Below are 6564 nucleotides of genomic sequence, written 5' to 3' on the forward strand. Positions count from 1 at the left end.
TGGAGTCACATTTAGGCCAGACCAGGTCAAGATGGTAGATTTCCTTCCCTAATGGGAATTGTGAACGAGATGGGATTTTATCAAAGATTAGTTTCGCAGTCACAATTACTGAGATTAGATATTTTCAAAAAAAAAAGGAACACAAAAATCCATTAGCAACTGCAATAAAATTTGAGCCTCCAGCCTCAGATGATTAACCTGACTCACTGACTTCCTGTCTCAGGAACACCACCATTATGCCACTTGTTCCACCCACCTGTAGACAGAAGCCTGAGCCTAAGACAGAAGCCTGAGCCTAAGACGGTGATAGCCATCGGTGTCAAGGAATCAGGAGTTTAATTAACCTGGACTCCCTGCAGTGTGGAAACAGGCCATTCAGTGCAACAAGTCCACACTGACCCTCTGAAAAATAAGCTACCTAGACCCATCCTCTTACTCCACATTTACCCCTGACTAATGCCCATAACCTACATATCCCTAAAAACTATGGTTAATTTAGTATAGACATTTCATCTAATCTGCACATCTTTGGATTGTGGGAGTAAACTCACACAGAGACAGGGAGAATTCCACACAGATAGTCACCCAAGACTAGAATCGAACCAAATGCTAACCACTGTGCCACCATGCTGCCCAAGAGAATGCGGGAGACATTTTAGCAGCAACTGGGGAGACAGGTTCACATTTGTGTTGTGTGAGACTCTTGGAAGGTTAGCAGAACCTGACCACAGATGCTGCCAGACCACCTGAGTTTTCCCAGCATTCTGTGGTTTCAGATTTTCAGCCTGTGCAGTATTTTACTTTTAGTCCTGAGTCTAAGTTCTTTCCAGAGTCTTCAGCATCTGACAATGCTACGGTTTTAAGAATTATATATTCTTCCAGTTTTTGAAGAGAGTCTTTGAGGCAAAGGTGGGAGCTGTCTGTCGAAAACCAGGAAACAGACTACGAGGCCTTGGGTTTTCTATTTAAATTGAAACAATAGAAGCAGCCTGCATGGGTGTGCTCAAGCTCTCAGAATCAGTACTTATAACTTTCAGCAGTGCTGCTAAGGCATTGAAGTGGAAGCTATTTTCCCCCCACCTCTACAGTCACAAAATCTGGGGGGGCTCTTTCTGCTTTTGGATTTGCAAGAGAGTAGTTTCTGAACTTGCCTTTTGTCAAGGGGTTGTTTATGGGAACTGACTATATTGGACCAGGGAGGGGAGGATGGCTGCAGATGTGCAGATCAGAGTCAAAACATGTGGTACTGGAAAAGCACAGCTGGTCAGGCAGCATCCAATGAACAGGAGAGTCAACATTTCAAGCAGAAGCTTGGCATCAGGAATGTGGGAGGGGGTCCCAAGAGGGCAGAGAGATAAATGCAAAGGGGTGTGGAAAAGTATCTGGGAATACAATACAGTTAGTTGAAGGTTGAGGTCGGGGTGGGGTCAGGGTGGGTGTGATGGTCCTAGGACAAGTAGATGGGAAAGAAGACAGACATGTTGGACAGTTCAAAGAGAAAGAGGGCAGTGCTAAGTTAGATGGTTGGATCAGGGATACGGTGGGAAAGGAAGATCAGAACTGGTGAAGTCCACATTGGAACCCTCCAACCACGAGATCAAAAGGTAGAAGAGAAGGTGTCCTTCCTCTAGTTATTGGGAGGCTAGAATTTGGTGGTAGAGGCAGCCCAGGACTTGCATGTCCTTGGCAGAGTGGAAAGGGGAGTTGGAGTGTTCAGCCAGAAGGTGGTGCAGTTGATTGATGTGAGGCCCAGAGATGTTCTGCAGTTTAGTCAAACCAATTCAGAGTAAAGGGGTCGCCATGGGCACCTGCATAGGCCCCAGCTCTGCCTGCCTTTTGTCAGGAACAGGAAACAGTTCATCTTCTGCAGCTACACTGGTAGCATTACACATCTTGCCCTCCATTACTTGATGACAGTATTGTTACTATCTTGTGCTCCCACAAGGAGGGAGAACAGTTCAGTGTTTACTGTGGAGAAGGATATGGAAGATGTGGCAAGTGGGGATGTAGATAGTGACATGTTCAAAAATGTCCATATTAGAGGTGGTGTTAGATGTCTTCAACCACATCCCCTGTCCTGGAGGAGTGAGCACAGTTTAAATTCAACTCTGAATAGATCATTAGAGTCATCCACATTCAAAATTAGGTTTCTATTCAGTCAAGTGACAAGAACCATTCAGGACTTGCCAACACAGCTTTGTGCTTCAGGGGCATGATAATTTTCAGTCCATCAGTTGAATATCCCAATACTGTAGAGGTCAGAAATCAGAGGGATAACAATTCACAAACACAACAGGACTGCCAGCATCTCAGGAGATGGTAACATTGGGAATCCATTTGGACACTTCTGAAGAGAATCAGAACAGACTAGAAACGCCAACTGTTCCTCCCTCAGACACTGCCACATCAGAGCCGTTCCTCCAGGACATTCTGCAAACAGTGATTTAATCAGAATGGAAAGCACCTTTCCAAGGTGGTCATCAGTCCCCTGTACTCCCTGGAAGGAGCAAACAATATCTTCCATAACCCAATCATTCAGAAAGCTCACTTCATGGATTGGAGAGGCTCAACCCAGGGATTGTACCCACGAATAGTTTAAACTAAGAAAGGATGCAGAAACAAACCAGATCCAGAGAGAAGACACCATGAATCACTGCTTTATTGACTATTTCAATCACCAGTTGATGGGTGTTTGCTTGTGTCTCCTGTACAGGAACAAGGCCAGCAATGAAGCAGAGATCAGACAGACAGCTGTCACAGTCAGGACCACCATCACAACCAGCTCTGACTCCACACCTACAAAACAAGGAGAAACCACTGGTTACGGAGGGAAAACAGGGACAGAAAGGGAAACTAGCAGGCAGCCAACTCACCACTTGGAGACCTCTCCTGCATCCTTCTGTCACCCTCAGTCAGGGGCTGAGTTGCCAGGTTGGTCAGCTCTGTATCCAGAATGATCAGGGGGCCAATTGAGGCCTCTCCCTCCCACTTCAATCTAGCTTCACTCTCTGCAACGTCAAACATCCCAGTCAGGGAGGAGGGAGTGGGGGTGAGGGGAGATCCCCAACATCTAGAGGGTCAATGTCCTACCAGCTTCAGTGCCAAGGCCTCTCCTTCCTCTGGAGGGGATCAGGATCTCCCTTGTGCTCCCACAGTTCCCCACATGGCAACAGGCACAAATGTCACTGACTCCTCCAATGGGGTCCAGCTAAACAAGAGAAACAGCCCATCAACCACATGGTGCATCACCTCTCCCAACAACAACATCCCTGAGGGACAGGGAGAGGGAACTTACATATTCTGCAGCTTCTGGAAAGTACAAGCTTTGTTCCTGGAATCTCCTTGTCCGGTTCCCGCCCGTCTCTCGGGAACACAAAGGTTGAAAAGGAGTCCTCTGCTTTGCTGTCCAGGAGGCAACTGCAGATGGACAAAGGGCCATGAAGTGAATGGAGTGAAGCCATTGAGATGGGAGCAGCTGGAGAAAGCAGAGAGCTCCTTACCCATTGTAGTCAATGATGCTGTATCTCGGGGTGGAGTCCTTGTCTGGGCTCAGTGTAGCTACACAGCGATCAATGTACAGCTTCAGGGGCACATGGTTGGCCATTGAAACAGATGCCTCAATGTGAATGAGGTCTCCCAGGGAGTAGTCAGTGGAAGTGCGCTCTGTCAGCCAGTCACCTGAAGTACAGCAAGACAAGGGTTGGAGCCAATGGGTACAACTCCCAGAGAGAGACACCAGGAGATCCCTCCCCAGCCACCCATCACATGCCATTCATCAGACGCAGGGTGAATGACAGATGCCCTTCTCCAGACCTGGTGGAGCTGAATGGGATCAGGTGGGCTTGATGGGATGCTGCTCACATTGCCCTTCCTGGGGGAAGGAGACAGGGCAGCCATTTTAGGACAGTGTCAGACAACAGCAGCAGGGGATCATACTGACAATTGAGTAAAGATCCTCACCTCAAATAACGGCATTCAACGGGGACAGCAGCACCATTAGTTCTCACAATGACAGATCCAGGATAGTTTGGGATGTGGGTCAGGTGGGTCGTGTAGACCAGGAAATCTCCAGTCATGTGGAAGACACCAGGTTACGAATGAGGGTCTGATCTAAAATGAAAATATTCTACACAGGGTTCACAATGACAACATCCTATTTGGACATTATTTGCAGAGCATGACAGGCTCAGGGCCAGGAGACTGCTTTCCCACACCCTGAGCTGGAAAAACCAGGATTCAAAGGCAACAGGTCGCAGGTCAGGGGTTAGTCACTTAGGATCAATTTAACAATGTTTGACATCATTCCAAAGAGCAGGATAAGAATTCCTGAACCATAAGCTGGTTGAATGGGCAGAGTGTGTTGGTTTTCCAGACTAAATTAGAGATAAATACTGAGGGAATAGGGACGTGGTGATTGTTATCACAGGGAAAAGGCTGCAGGAATCTTTTAGCCATCATCTCCCAGTGGAATCATGAAACCTTCAGATTGTGAGCAGAGATTACTAGCAGAATGCAGAGAGATTAACAGTAAGGTGAGGGAATAAAACAGTGTGCATGAGATGGGAAGAATAGAGAAAATAACTAGCCATAATAAAATAAAAATAGTTTTACCAACAGGCTAAATGTAGAGCTCCTCAAGTATAAGAGCAGTCAATTTATTCATAGGCTCGCACCCCCAGTGGGAGGGAGATGTGGGATATAGGTAAAGTAGTGTTACTTCTGCAATTATAATTACTTATGCAAGATAAATGCACTCACACCAGTGAGTAATTGGTTCACCCAAGAGCTGAGTCAACAAGAATGAAAACTATGTGGAAGAAATTTATAATTGTTTTTGTATTCGCTAAAATGTGAATGCAAGAATGAGACGTGCCTGCAAACAATGGTAGACAAATAGATGGGGGGGGGGGGGGGGGTGGAGAGCTGGGGAAGCAGATAATTGTGAAGGATATACCTAACAATGGGCCACAGCAGGATGTGGTGAAATGGCCGAGTAAAACTTGTACTTGGTTATTCACAAGGCCGGGTATGGCAAGAGATAAACAATAGTCATGGGCACCGGGTTTGGAGTAGTGAATCCGATATAAGATATGTACTTGCTAAACTCTGTGCCTTACTTCAGGCACCACGCTTCTAAGTGTATAATAAACATACTGATTGTCTGAGACAAGATCTGAAACAGATATTATTGAAGTGAGTGAGCTTCATTTCTCAGTCAAATCATTTTGCCTGATACTTGGATAGAAAGTAGCTCCATAACCAAACACAAGTTATGCAGCTAAGAGTTGTGTTCCTGTGACCTCACTATTGGGAAAGTATTCCTAATTGAGAAAGCCACACTATAGAAGGTCAGTAAGTGAAATCAGGAGAACATTCACAGTAACAAAACACCACTCGAGCCCCCACATGATACCCAACTCACACTGATACAACATACACTGTAACAGAACAACAGGAGCACGAGGCGAGAGATGGAGAACAGTTCAGGGACAGACAATCCAGGAGAGGAACCTCATCTGAGAATTTGAAATGTAGTAGACTGGTCGTCCTCAATATTATCACATTTAGGGTTACAGTCAGGAATCATCTATAGCCCAAGCTTCCAGCAAGTGTAGACAACCCCCATTACCTGCAATCTGCTGCCACACTCATGCAGCCCACAGTCAAAGAGGACAGTCTGGTTCTCAGGGTAGACCCTGTTTGGCCAATAACCAGCTGTCCCCAGGGTCAGGTCAGCAGCTTTAATCAGGTGCCTGGTTCCAAATAAATCCAGCTGGGTCCTGACCAGCAGGTTGTGCTCTCCACACTGCACCATCACAGTCTGCAGTAGGGACACACTCCCAACCTGAGACATTCAGAAACTAGAACCAATGGGACCCCCATGAGGAGGCACTCTCTCAGGAACAGGGCTGGCTCTCACTATTGTCTATGGAAACCTCTGTCTCAGAAACTGTTGCCATGTTTCAGAGCAACAAACAGCTCCATCTAACACCAACAAAGGGAACAAACCCCTCACTACAAAATCACCCATGATCACAAACAACTCAACCATCCCCACACACCCCCAACCAGCTCCTTTTATACACACAACCTGCACTCACCTGACACCAATGTGACCAGAAGCAGCAACATTGAACCAATCAACCAGCCCCAATCTCTACAATTTCTACCATTGACTGAACTCATTGAGTTATTACCAGGAGGGCCTATCCTGGGCCTGGCCAAACTGGCCATCAACAGGTCCAGGCAGCGGGCCGTGGAGGGGGTCGTTAGGACCGACTGCCTGCCCCTCTTCCGCGGTTATGTTAGAGCCCTGGTGTCCTTGGAGAAGGAGCACGCGGTGTCAACCAACACCCTGGAGTTGTTCAGGGAGAGGTGGGTGCCGCAGGGAGTGGAGTGCATCATTTCTCCCTCAAACTCTATTTTGGTTTCGTCGTTACCCTCCCCTTCACTGTTTTGACCACACAGCACTGTCCTTTGATGTGAAGGGCAGTGTTTGTCACTGGCCACCCGGGTGTTTTCCTATCTTCCTGGTGGTGGAAATTGAATAAAGATTCCTGCACT

At 47.0% G+C, this 6564-nt stretch overlaps 1 protein-coding gene and 1 long non-coding RNA gene across 4 annotated transcripts in view; one reads left to right on the forward strand and one right to left on the reverse strand.

Moving 5' to 3' along the window:
• LOC122541055 (zona pellucida sperm-binding protein 3-like) overlaps nucleotides 1–6564 on the forward strand; it is a 46218-nt gene that overhangs the window by 8139 nt on the left and 31515 nt on the right. The window lies entirely within an intron of this gene.
• Nucleotides 2642–2976, reverse strand: LOC122541061. Its single transcript, XR_006309503.1, has 2 exons — nucleotides 2874–2976; nucleotides 2642–2796 (listed from the first exon to the last, which is right to left on the reverse strand). It is a non-coding gene; the product is annotated as an uncharacterized LOC122541061 (long non-coding RNA).

This window comes from Chiloscyllium plagiosum, chromosome 36 (genome assembly GCF_004010195.1).
Source record: "Chiloscyllium plagiosum isolate BGI_BamShark_2017 chromosome 36, ASM401019v2, whole genome shotgun sequence".
NCBI lineage: Eukaryota > Metazoa > Chordata > Chondrichthyes > Orectolobiformes > Hemiscylliidae > Chiloscyllium > Chiloscyllium plagiosum.